This window comes from Ictalurus furcatus, chromosome 6, assembly GCF_023375685.1.
Source record: "Ictalurus furcatus strain D&B chromosome 6, Billie_1.0, whole genome shotgun sequence".
NCBI classification, from domain to species: Eukaryota; Metazoa; Chordata; class Actinopteri; order Siluriformes; family Ictaluridae; genus Ictalurus; species Ictalurus furcatus.
The window spans coordinates 26,471,488-26,485,765 of NC_071260.1; positions in this window are offsets into that span (position 1 = coordinate 26,471,488).

The window sequence follows — 14,278 nt, forward strand, 5'->3', positions numbered from 1 at the left end:
TAAATAAAAACAGAATGCAATGATTTGCAAATCTCATAAACCCATATGCTATTCACATATGATAGAACACAGACTAGAACACAGAAAACGTATCAAATGTTTAAAGTTAGGAAATGTACCATTTTAAGGAAACAATAAGGTAATTTTGAATTTGATAGCTGCAACACGTCTCAAAAAAGTTGGGACGGGGCAACAAAAGGCTGGAAAAGTAAGTGTTACTAAAAAGAAAGAGCTGGAGGAACATTTTACAACTAATTAGGTTAATTTGCAACAGGTGAGTAACAGGTGAGTCTCTCAGAAGTAAAGATGGGATGGAATCTGGTATGGAAGCATATGTTGCTCTAAAACCTGTATATACCTTTCAGCATTGATGTTGCCTATTCATATGTGCAAGCTGCCCATTCCATAGGCACAAATGCATCCCATACCATCAGAGATGCAGGCTTCTGAACTGAGCGCTGATAAAAAGCCTGATGGTCTCTCTCCTCTTTAATCCTCTTTAGTTTAGAGGACGCCACATCCGTGGTTTACAAAAAGAAATTCATATTTCGATTCGTCTGAACACAGAACAGTTGTCCACTTTGCCTCGGTCCATTTTAAATGAGTTTTGGCCCAGAGAAGACAGTTGCATTTCTGGATCATGTTCACATGTGACTTCTTCTTTGCATGATAGAGCTTTAACTAGCATTTGTGGATAGCACAGCAAACTGTCTTCACAGACAATGAGTTCTGGAAGTGTTTCTGAGCCCATGCAGTGATTTCCATTACAGAATCATGACTGTTTTTAATGTTGCCTGAGAGCCCGAAAATCACGGGCATGCAATATTGATTTTCACCCTTGTCCCTTGTGCACAGCGATTTCTCCAGATTCTCAGAATCTATTGATGATATTATGTACTGAAGATGATGAGATATTCATAGTCTTCACAATTTTACATTGAGGAACATTAATCTGAAATTGTTCCACAATTTGTAGATGCAGTTTTTCGCAGATTGGTGAACCTCTGCCCATCTTTACTTCTGAAAGACTCTGCCCATCTAAGATACTCTTTTTATACCCAATCATGTTACTGACCTTTTACCAATTAACCTCCAGCTGTTTCTTTTTAGTAACGCTTACTTTTCCAAATACAAAATTACCTTATTTTTTTTCTTAAAATGGTACATTTACTCATTTTAAACATTTGATGTGTTCTATGTTCTACTGTGAATATGGGTTTTTGAAATTTGCAAATCATTGCATTCTGTTTTCATTTAAATTTTACACAGCGTCCCAACTTTTTTGAGACGCATGAACAATTCACCAACCCCCTCAAATACACACACACACACACACACACACACACACACACACACAGTCTATCATCATCATCCCACTCACACACAAACACTATGTCAGTTACTTTGATGAATTACAAACAGACAATTCACTGTAGTTTTTTGTGTGTGTGTGTGTGTTTGAGTGTCTGAGCCAAAAGGTTTCATTTGGGTTACTGAAGGTAAGTTTAGAGAATAACAGTAATTAGCTGCATTAATAATTATGTCATGCCTGTAATCAGTTATGTGGACACCAAGTAAGTAGTAGAAGACCTTGGTAGTTTTAGAAAAGTTAGTTTTTTACCTTTCACATAACTTCTCCAATTGACAAATTCAAAATGGAAACAATGACATCCTTATAATGTAGTTGCAGATTGTATTCAGCTATGTGGAAATAAAACTACATTCCAAGACTACCCAATCAACAGTGATTGTTGGTTCTCAACTGACCTCAGAACAGCTGAGGAGGATACTTAAAGTTTGCCCATAGATTTAATCACCCATAATGTTTATCTCTCACTAGACTCAATGACTGCAGTCAAGACAACTGCGGTTGAAACCGGAGTGCGTGTATATACAAGTTTATACGGTAAATACCTGGCACTTTGGAAGCTGACTCTTGTCTGTTTTATTTAAGATGTAGACACTCAAAAAGTTTACAGCATATGTCTACTTCCTAATTACTGTACATTGTATCTTTTTTCCCATAGAACACAATGTTCATCTGGCACAGGTTTGCTAAATAAGAACAAATTATTTTTTTTAATGTAAATATAATATACAAAATAAGGAAAAGTATAATTCTATAATTTGCTATAACTTTATAACTTTTTATCTTTGCTATTTGTTATAACTTTAAAATGATCATCCTCACTATTTTTTTCCCTGTATGTCAAAGAAAGGTCCCGACAAGGATAGTAAGACAAACGTGTGTGCGTGCATGCGTGTGTGTGTATGTGTGTATGTGTGTGTTTAAGAAAGGGTAAAAAAGAAATCCAGAGGGCTGATTCTTGCAGGGTAGTGCCTAGAAATACTTTCACAAACATTTCTCTGAATTTTGCCCATAAAACATCCTGATACGACTGCAGCCAATTTCACAAGTGGAACAAGCCTTCTGTCTTTATTTAAGATCTTTGTCCCTCTTTCTTTCTGCCAGGCTTTCTGCCAATCTTAGAACAACACAGACCAATGTTAGGCTGGACTACAAGGAAAGAGTTGATTGTCAAAAATGATAATGAAAATGAGTTCATATAGTCATTTAAATTCTACCTAATATCACACACAGCTGAGTCATGAGAATATAAACTTTGTGGTTACATATATGTTATAATATACTGTATCAGCCAGCATCAGAAGATTCCACATCCACTCCTAAGCATTCGCAGATATTTTCTGATAGTTCCCAAGTTCACAAGTTGTGACAAACAGTTGATCCATCCATCTTCTATACCGCTTATCCTTTTCTGCAGGGTCACGGGGAACCTGGAGCCTATCCCAGGGAGCATTGGGCACAAGGTGGGGTACAACCTGGACTGGGTGCCAATCCATTGCAGGGCACAATCACACACACATTCACACACCCATTCATACACTACAGACACTTTGGACATGCCAACCATGCATGTCTTTGGACTGGGGGAGGAAACCGGAGTACCTGGAGGAAACCTCTGCAGCACAGGTCAAACTCTGCACAAACATGGCCACAGTGGGAATCGAACGCCCAACCCTGTAGGTGTGAGGCTACCACACCTGCTAACCACTAAGCCACTGTGCACCCTACAAACAGTTGATGTTTCTACATAATTCAGGATATGGTACTAAATTACACTGCAATTTCACTCATAAAAACTCTCTAGTACTTGACCAAAACAAGAAAATGTTCTTAGAAAAGTGCATGCTATCAAGCTACATCCTTAATCTCACTCCTTAGCTAGCTTATGTTTGGCTCACATATTTGGATATATGGATATTTCTTAGCTGCCTAATGACAGTTTTCTCACAATTATAACCATATGAACATTTGCCTTCAGTCAAAAACAACAACAAAAAAGTTCCATTTGAATGCACAGTAAAGCCTGAGGTATCACATGGTAGTATTCTAATATTCTACAACCCCAATTCCAAAAAAGTTGGGATGCTATATAAAATGTAAATGAAAACAGAATGCAATGGTTTGCAAAACTCAAAAACCCATATGTTATTCACAAAGAGCATAGAAAACATATCAGACAAATGTATAGCTTAGGAATTATACCATTTTAAGGGAAAAAATAAGGTAATTTTGAATTTGATGGCCGCAACATGTCAAAAATGTTTGGACGGGGTAACAAAAGGCTGGAAATTTAATATGTACCAATTATCAAAATAAAAATGCATAATGAAATACAAATGAACCCTTTCATAATATGCTCCATATTACCCAAATTTACACACACACACACACACACACACACACACACACACACACACATATATATATATATATATATATATATATATATATATATATATATATATATAGATAGATAGATAGATAGATAGATAGATATTCTTTAGATTTCATATGAAAAATATATATAACCAACAATAATAATACATCACAAATTTCCTCTATTGACATTCCTTTCTACCTACTTTACTAACTGCATTGAATTCTGCATAAACGTTACTACACCAAACAAAGTACTTTGGGGTTCTGACTTCTTAAGACTGCTTAATATCCTTAATATCTGATTCAGTAGGGAGGTCCAGGATGGTAAACCCAATCATATTCCAGTAATTCTGTTGGATCACATCACTAGAGACCAGCCCTACATCATTTCATTTAAGTAATGATGCCATTAGAAAGAGCCTGCTGCCCCAATCAATCCTACCGTTGACTTGGCTGTTTGCATGGCAAAATTATTTTTTTCCATGTTTGCTTTAGTTAGTGTTAAGCATGAACAGTATGCATCAGTGAAATGCTGACTTTCTTTATCACATGAATGACAGACCTCTCTAAAAGCTGTGAATTTTTGTAGTGTAAAACTGAATGTTTGTGTGATTTAGCTAATGCACGTCTAGCTCAAGTTGCCAAGCAACACACACATAATACAATCACAACCTATTTATTAGGAAACATTTCCGAGTGCCTGTAAGAAAAAAAATTATTTCAGCAAGATGAAGGCATAATCCTGTTAGCCTCTGAACAAACTGGAGCCTCTATCCACATGCAGAGAGTTTCTAAACACAGGCTTCCTGTTTGCACGGTTTGTCACACATCTGGAATAAAAATAGGTTTTACGTGCTGTAAATGTGGGCTGTTGCCCCATTTTTTTTTTTTTACCTGAAGGGTCTGGCATGCAATCATTTCATATTTGCTCACTTTGCAGCTCTTTTACATAAACTAGACATAATAACGCTACACTTTATGATTTTTATGGAACCTCTGTTTTTATAGGGTACATTGACATATTATGGGATACTTTTCTGTCTCTGGTGACACATCTCCTGAAGAATACTTGTCCGGATCATATCACCTTATACTACTGTCACAATATGGAGGCACAGACGAATGCAAGTGCAGATATAAGGTTTAATGATATTCAAAACAAAACACAATAAGACACTATGAACATGTGGTAAAGCACCAGAATTAGAAAACAAACATGAAACAATACAAACACCAGGCAAGCATAATATGACAACACACATAAAACAATCAAAGCAAGAACCTGAGTGCTGTACAAACTGTGATTTATTTTAGTATTTATATCAATTATTAAAATAGAAATGTGTATTGAAGTTAAAAAGAAGAAAAAAAAATGTTCCATACTACTTGAATTTACTCAAGTACATTATACTGCTGATTGACTTATAAAGATTCTTTAGATTTGAGATTTAAAAAATCTAATAGTAATAATTACATTTACTAATGTATTAATTTATTTATTATTATTTACCTCAAATAATTTTATTACTCATATTTACTCATTCAAACCACTTCAGGAGGTGTGAGATGCATTTTAGCCACATGTTATATTAGTGTAAATGAATCTCTTTCCATTCCATATTTGACATCAAAACCTCGTCAAATTGTTGCACACTTGGATTATGAGGCTGTACACGAGCATGTCATTGTGAAGATCAGGTTCGTATTTATTAAACAAGAACAAAAATAATTAAAGAAAGGAGCGCAAACATGGTGCATCTGACTCTTTCATCTCTCTCTCGTCGCCAGACCCCAAAACTCTACATCTGATTGTATAATATGCGCCTGATTATTATGCCTGTCTGTTCATAATCCCCTTGAATTCATATAAAGAAACAACAGTAAATAAAAATAATATAACATACTGCTGCAAATGTACTGTGTGATGCTTTCGTTTTTACAACTTAAATGAACTCTTTTAACCCCAATTTAAAAGGGGGGTCCACAGATTGTTCAAATTGCTATGGTTACCATACAATTTATTGGCCAAACTTGATACTGTTAAGGAAATTGAAACAGGATTTCAATTGCAGAAGTAAACTATTGTCAAGTGTAAAGAGCTGATTTGCAAATTGCACATGTGCATTGCATGTCTGTAATTGGATTTAAATCCAGTTTACCAGAGGCAAATACAAGTTCAATACATGCACGCATACAACCCAAAAACAAGGCAAGGAAATTATTAATTTGTTCATAGATGCACATACACACAAACACATTTTCAGGTCTCTTCAGAGATACATGCCCACAAGTGGCAACCAGAGGCAGAACCCCACCTCAGTCCACTGTAAGTACTACACAGAGGTTCATTAAAAACTTCCTTAACAATGTAAAGTCTGTCTTACCAGTGTTCAAAGAACATCCTGAGAAAGAGGATGTCCAGACAATTCTCCACACTCAGCAGAATTATTTATATCTGGATATAATAAGAGGCTGTGTGTTTTGGAATGGCAGACAGGTCAACATGGTTCAAAGCCAAGTTCAAAGTCAACTTGAATAGCCACAAGGTAATTATGTCAAAGTAATTATGGCAAATAAGGATAATTAGTGAAACATAAAATATGCAGTTTAAACTCTTCCTAAAAAGGTCTCTAGGAATTTCTGTTAGTAAAACAGTCATTAACTGGAAGTGCAGCCACAATGTAAAAAGCAAATTTAGACAAAGGTCAATTTGCACATTCATTCAGGTTACCCTGGTCAGGGTCATGGGACATTTATTCATATCTAGGGGCCAGTTAGTCTAACCAGTCCACTTACTGCCAAGTTTTTGGGAAGTGGAGGAGACTGGAGAACCAAGATGAAACCCATGCAGTCACGGGAAGAATGTCAAGCACCACACAGTTAGTAACATGAGCTCAGAACCAGGGACCCTGGAGCCGGGAGGCAGCAACAGACACACTCTATCCAGTTCTGTTCAGTTTTGTAAATGCATATACAGCACAGATTAAGTAATAGCTTGTAGCTGCCTTTGAATTTGCACGGATTTGATTGACTTGTCATTTTTAGACAGATGACTTTCTAGCCATGCTAAATAAAACAGTCAAGAACTGTATTTTTACTGGTAACATTTTTTTTTTTACCTTAAGGTTCCCTTGTTATTTTTTGCTTTAATTAACATGAACAAATCATGGATTGGAACACACTTTTTATAATGACCTAAATTATATTTAAAAAAAACAACAACAACAACAACAAAAAAACAGAAACAGTATTCACAATATTCAAGAGTAACATTAAAGCCACTGTGACCTATATAACCCAACACCTTAATGAACTTCTTTGCAGTGGTTAACTGGCAAAACTCAGAACTGAGGCTGAAAAGCAAATTCCAATATTTACACACAGAGACCAGAGTTCAGTATTTATCAGCATTTAGGAACATGCTGTTTTTACGTTCCCACAGAAGGCAAAGGCCTAGTGTGAGTGCAAGAATGAGAACAATTTAAGATTTTGGGTTGGATGGATAATAGTGATGGTGAATATGTGTAGGACAGGAGGCAATAATAACAGGACAAACATGAAACCAGGATGACAAGGAAACTAGTTTCACCTAGGATAGAGAGAACATGAACAGTGCCAAAGGAATGAATATAGCAAAAAGTAGACTACATTATGCTGTATTTAAAGTAGCTAACCTGACTGCCAAAACATCAAACAAAAGCTAGATAACTACACTAGGCTAAGCTAACAAAAAATACAAGAGGTGGCACCCACCCTCTAACCTAATGTTTAGACATTCAAACACACCTACGTGACAAGACAGAAGAGCAAACAAACAGTGGAAAAAGAGCAGAAAAGCAGCACACAAATGCAAGCACAGTGACACATAACACGGCCTCCCCAAAGACCAAACATGTCTTGAAAAAAAAAAAAACCCACAACACAGGGTTGCCACACACTTCTGTTCTAAGATGAAATCTTCTGTTCATCTTAGACATGTCAAAGTGCATCAGCACCAACATTTTCAGAACCTTTCTTGTGCTTTATTTCTATGTTATAGTTTTGTACTTGTAGGGACCATCTCATGAGCCTTTGATTTTGGTTGTACATTTGGGACAAAAATTACAGTGGGTTATGGTCTGTGTAGACAATGATAGGGAACTGGAATCAAAGACATCAAAGACCTGTAAAGCTAACAACAATTCCAGGGCTTCATGCAACATAGTGCTTGTTAAATTTCCATGAAAAATAACTAACAGGGTGGCCAATTCCACATGGATCCTGTTGCAACAAAACAACTCCAGCCCCCACAGCACTGGCATCAACTTCAATTTTAAAAGGCTTGGACAGCCCTGGGGCTGCAATTAGTGGTATGTCACATAACATAGCTTTCACACTGTCAAAAGCATGTTGGAAACCCAGAGTCGAAACAATGGGTTTGGACAGGCTAAGCAAAGAAGTGTCAGAAGAAACAACTGTAGAAAAGTTTTTACAGAACCTTTGGTAGTAATCTGCCATATCCAGAACTCAGCGAACTCACAATGAATTGATGGTATAGGAAAATTTTAAATGGCAGCTACTTTAGCATCTAATGGAAGCACCTGTTCATGACCTACTTGCTTGCCAAGGTAGGTAACAGTTGCTTGGGCAAACTCAAACTTTGCTAAGTTTAGTGTCAGGTATGCTTGTTCTAGTCCTTAAACAACATTTCTAGCACATCTAAATGAGCAGGCCACTCCATAGTGTAACTGACAAGGTCATCTAAATACGATGAGCAGTTTGGAACATCTCACAACACAATGGTAACTAGTCACTGGAAGGTTGCAGGAGCATTTAATCGTCCAAACAGCATAACTGTCTATTGCAGAAAACTGTCAGGAGTGATTTCTAATGCATGAATAGTTAGTGGCACCTGCCAATAACAACTAAGCAAGCCCAACTTTGACACAAAACGATCTGAACCAACATTGTCTATACAGTCTTTTATCCTAGACAAAGGATATGAATCAGAGACTGTAATAGCATTAACATGCCTGTAATAGGTACACAGCTGACATGAATGATCAGCTTTAGGGACCAGTAAACAAGGTGAACTCCATGAGCTACAACTGTGTTTAGGTAACTCATGCTCAACAAATATTTCACATCTTTCAGTGCTGCTCTGTTAGTTTCACTGATGGTAAGCATGCAGTTTAATTTGTGTCGCTGTGGTAGCTTGTATACCATGTGGCAAGACCATTATCTGGGAAGGTACATCTTGAAAAATGCTAGGGAACTTACAATTTAGACTTTCAACATCTGCCTTCTGCTGGTCAGGCTAATGACCTAGTAGGGAAGACAGGTTGGACAACATTTCAGAAATCGAAAGGCTGCAAAAGGTTTGTGGCACAAGTCGTAGCACTACCCCATCTGAATCCATGACAGCATGCCCCTCACTGCTATCAGGTAATGCTATCAACCCAACAGAAAAGGCTTTATTATTGCACATGTCCTTGGATTCAGAACCAGAGAGGTGCTCATGAGTTTGATAAGCTTTTCACATGTTAATGTGACAGACATGTGTCTTGTGTATATTTAAGAAGTACAGATTACAGTCAGTGTCACTAAGCTTTTCCTTGATTATGTATGGACCAGAACATTTGGCAGACAGAGATGGACCAGGAATCGGAAATAAAACCATTACTTGATCACCAGGCTGGAATTTCCTGGGAACTGCTTTCCTGTCCTAAAACTGCTTCATATGATTTTGAGACACCCCTTGGCTTTCATGGGCAAAGGTAGAGGCTTTGTGAAGACACTCATGAAAATTGCTAACATAGTCTAAAACATTATGCCGTTTACCACCATCTACTAAGAATCTCTCTTTCATAGTTTTCAGAGGACTAAATGACCAAAAACAAGTTCTGCAGGACTAAATCCAAGTGATTCTTGGACAGCTCCATGTACTGCAAATAACAGAAGAGGCACCACTTCATCCCAGTCTTTTTCACTGTCTAGGCATTATTTCCAAAGCATAGACTTTGAAAGACTGATTAAATATCTCCAGAGCACCTTGAGACTCACAGTGATAAATACTGGACACCTAGTGAGCTATCTTTAGTGTTTTCATAACCTGTAAAACAGCTTGGGTAAAAAGTTAGTTCCTTGATCCACCTGAACAACCTTAGGCAAACCAAAAGTGGTGAAGAATTTCTTTAACCACAGGAGGAGTAGTAATTCTGTGCAAGGGAACAGCTTCTGGAAAATGAGCAGTGGCACAGATTATTATAATTATTGATTCCCAGACTTGGATGTAGGCAGAGGGCCAACACAATCAACAAGGACACGATCAAAAGGCTCCCTAAGTTCATGGATAGAGCAAAGAGGAGCTGGAGGAAAGACTTAATTCCGCTTCCCAATACACAACATGGCAAGACTGACAGAATTGCACTACATATTTCCTAAAGAGGTTCTACCTTGGTCTGTTTGTACACATTCTTGTGTGTCAGCACTCAAACTCTCCAGCTAATGCAACAGCTTCTGACATGGAGGAAACCTTCCTCTCATTTAGATACACCACTACACGATCAGGTAAACAATTATTAAATTTCTCAAGCAAAAATAGCTCCTGTAAAGAGTCAAGGTCATGAGCTTTACTCGCAGAAAACCATTTATCCAAAAAGGTCTCCTTCTCCCTTTCAAACTCTACAAATGTCTGTATAGGAACTTTAATATTTCTGAACCTTTGCTTGTAGACTTCAGGGACCAATTCAGGCATGGAATATAACAGCTTTCACTAGCTTATGCTGTAAGCTATCCTGCAAGGATATTGAATAGCACACTTGTTTTCCTACTAACTTACACTGAAGCAGGAAAGTCCAAGCATCTTTTGCCCATTTTATAGCTATAGCTATACGTAGGCTATAGCTAACCTACTGGTCAAAAGTTTGGAGACACTTGACTAAAATGTTTCTCATGATCTTAAAAACCTTTTGATCTGAAGGTGTATGGAAATGTTGGAAATCTTTGTTGTAGACAAAAATATAATTGTGCCAACATATTCATTTCTTTCATTAGAAAACTAACATTTTGTTTACAAATTGTAATTTTTTTAAAATGTATGACTTGGAGCGAAATATTCCAAAAAGCAGCCAGTGAGTGTCCAGCATAGGTGGGAACTCCTTTAATACTGTTTAAAAAGGATCTCAGGGTAATTCCTCAAGAATACATTTCTGAAAATTCTAAGCAAAAAGGTTGTCTACTTTGAATATGCTAAAATGTTAATTTATTTTGATACAGTTCCATTTGTGTTATTCCAGAGTTTTGATGACTTTATAATTATTCTAAAATGTGTGTGTGTGGGGGGGGGGGGGGGAGATAAAGAATGAGTGTTTCTAAACTTTTGTGTATACACTCAAATACACTAACATAAATGTCCATCTCAGTTTTTCGGAAAGGGGGAACCAACACAATGTTTTTACTTACATCAAAAATGGTTGTAATGTGGCACAGTGAGCAGAACAAGGCATAGGGGCAGGCCTTACAAGAGGTACAGGTGAAGAGGACAGCATCAGGGGAGAGGAAGACAGATTAGCAGAGTGGGCAGTGGTCTGTGATGTGATATTCATCACTTCCAAGTCCAACAGTTGTAATGAAACTTCCAAGTCTACCTCAAGTTCGAACTTGGGCCAACTATCTTAAGATCCATCTCTGCTTTACAAGCCTCTGCCTTTTCTTGAGCATCCATTAGGAGACGTGTAATGCAAATGCACACCTTGGCACTGGCCTCATCCCTTGATCGTCAAGAAAAGAAAAGAGAAAAAGGATAAGTGTGGGGTAGCGTAGATCTAGCTTTGACCTCAAGTTCAGCCAGCAGTGTTGATATTCTCCATGCCACTGTCCACAGTGATATCAACAGGTGGGGAAAACTGTAGAACTCCTAATTCGAGTAGCTTAGTGAGAACCTTACTCCAAATCTCCATCTGGCAGGATGTTGCCTCTTGGTAATTGATCACTCCCCGGAAAACCTCAAGGAGTTAAGAACTAAAACTCTATCCTGGAGCAAGGTGAAAATCCCTGCAATCTAAATTTATACAGTGTTCTAACAGGACACAGACTCTGCAATAACTTTCTGGACTTCATTTCTCTGATCATCTACTTCAATCTTTAAGGATTGAATTGAGTGATGTTCCTCCTTTCGTCCTCTAAAGGCCTTATAGTATAGCTAGATTGATATCAACGTGTTTACCAGTGCTATCCAACTAAGCTATGTTAACTCCCCCAGGGTTATCCATTAGAGTAGCTAACTAATGCTTGCCCTCTGCTCGCTGTGCAAATTTAATGTGTATTTCAGATGATATTGCATGTCTGCGTCTGAGCGTAAGCTGAACAGAGTTTGGATTTTGCTGGACCAGGCAAATAAAAAAAGCGGGGGGAGATTTTATGTTCCAGCAGCGAATAAATCCTGTGATAAGTTAAAAGCTGTGATAGTTAATAAGTGATAACTTTCAGACATTTACACCACACGCTGCATCCCCAAAGCATTTCCATACCGAATCATTCGGGCCCTCACAACCCGACTGTGTTACAGCTTCTTCTCCCAAGCCATCGGACTCCTCAGTGCTCAGAGACTGCACTGATCCAAACATGCACGCGCACACACACACACACACACACACACACACACACACACACACACTGAACTAAACACCATCCACTCCCACTGAAATATTTGCACATTCCTGCATTGACACTGTTGCATTTTTGCTGCTACTGTATTATACAAATATCGTATTTAATTTATTGTCACTATATACACTTTACGTGGCTGCTACCACAATAACTGCTATGTCCATATTTGGTATAAGCTAATTTGCTGAATACCCAGTCATAGCATGTTATGTTTACATTGATACAATTTTACCATTATATTGTTACTCCTTGGCACCTGCCTTCTGCACTACCTGTTATATCAGGCACTTCCACACTAAAACTGTGTACTGGTAGGAACAACATCTTTGAATCCTACATGAGGAGACACGGATACCGGCTTAACTGAAACTAGAGACTTCTCGGTTTATTTTGGTTTTTCTTCCCTTCCCCTTTTGATCCTGTCATTGCGTGTTTGAGATCGTTACCGTTGTACTGTTTGAGTTCATTTCTTCTTCTCTGTCACGATTTCCACTCACACTAAGCACTGGTGCATGCAGCATGCTCCAAAGAGCAAGCACGCGCTTCTGGATTTTCAGTGACATTGACTTTGTTTACTTTCTACACGTGCATCTGTTATGGTTTATGTCCTGCCTCTGTCCCTGTATTGTCATTGGTTGTTTCTGGTATGTGTCATCATTAGTCTCAGCTGTTTTGTGTTCATTACGTTTGTCATTTAAACCCCTCGTGTCTCTTTGTACTTCGCGAAGTATTGCATGAGTTTTCCACATAACTGCTCCACACCTGAGAGACGGCTCCACACCTGAGAGACTGAGACGGCCTCTCAAGCCAAGTTCCTGTCTAAGGTCGAAGAGATGGCTTCTCAGGACAAGTTCCTTTCTGAGGCTGATGAGGGAGTCTCATCTCCAGATCTTCTGCTAGAGGTCAATGAGACAACCTCCCAAGCCATGTTCCTGTCTGAGGTCAACGAGGTGACCTCCCATGCCAAGTTCCTGCCTGAGGTCGAAGAGACGGCCTCCCAAGCTATGTTCCTGCCTGAGGTCGAAGAGATGGCCTCCCAAGCCATGTTCCTGCCTGAGGTTGAAGAGACAGCCTCCCATGCCATGTTCCTGCCAGAGGTCGAAGAGATGGCCTCCCATGCCAAGTTCCTGTCTGAGGTTGACGAGGTGGTCTCATCTCCAGAGCTCCTGCTCCCCTTCTTATCAGGAAAAATCTTCTGAACCAGTTCGATCCCTTGACCAAACTTCAAAAACCTGAAGATGTGGGCCCAAGTTCGAGAACCTCTACCCTTCGAACAAGCAAACAATGCTGAGGCACACTGCCAAGTGGCAAACACAACCAATCACCCATCAATCTGTGAGGAAGACATGACCTCAGGACTGGACCAAGACCAAATGCACTCTAACAAAATACCTGTTGTGCACTCTGCAGCAAATGCAAGATTCAATCTCATACTGCCCTCAAATCACCAAGGGGAATACAAGTGCATAGCATAATGACAGCCGATGCTGTATTGGCTCTTTGGGCAGACAACTCAGCCATCAGTCTCAAGCTTTTCAACACTTTGATGCAGCGCATGCCCGAACTGCCTCACACTGTCAAGCGTACCCGATTCCCTCTGGACCCACGACTGACAACCATGGTGACCGCCAAATGCATTTGTGCCCTTGATGTAAGGTGGAATGGAAGATACCTGAACCATTACTTCCTTGTGTGGGTCTATACCAGTGCTATATAGTAGTCTATACCAGTGCGGCTCTATACCAGTTCTATACTGTATAGTGGTCGCTTATGCCAGAACACTACAAACACCAGATCACAAGTTTTTGGACTATGAAGAGGCAATGCTCTGCACTGTATGGGCCATTCAATGATCCTCCAACTACATTAGGGGACAAAAAG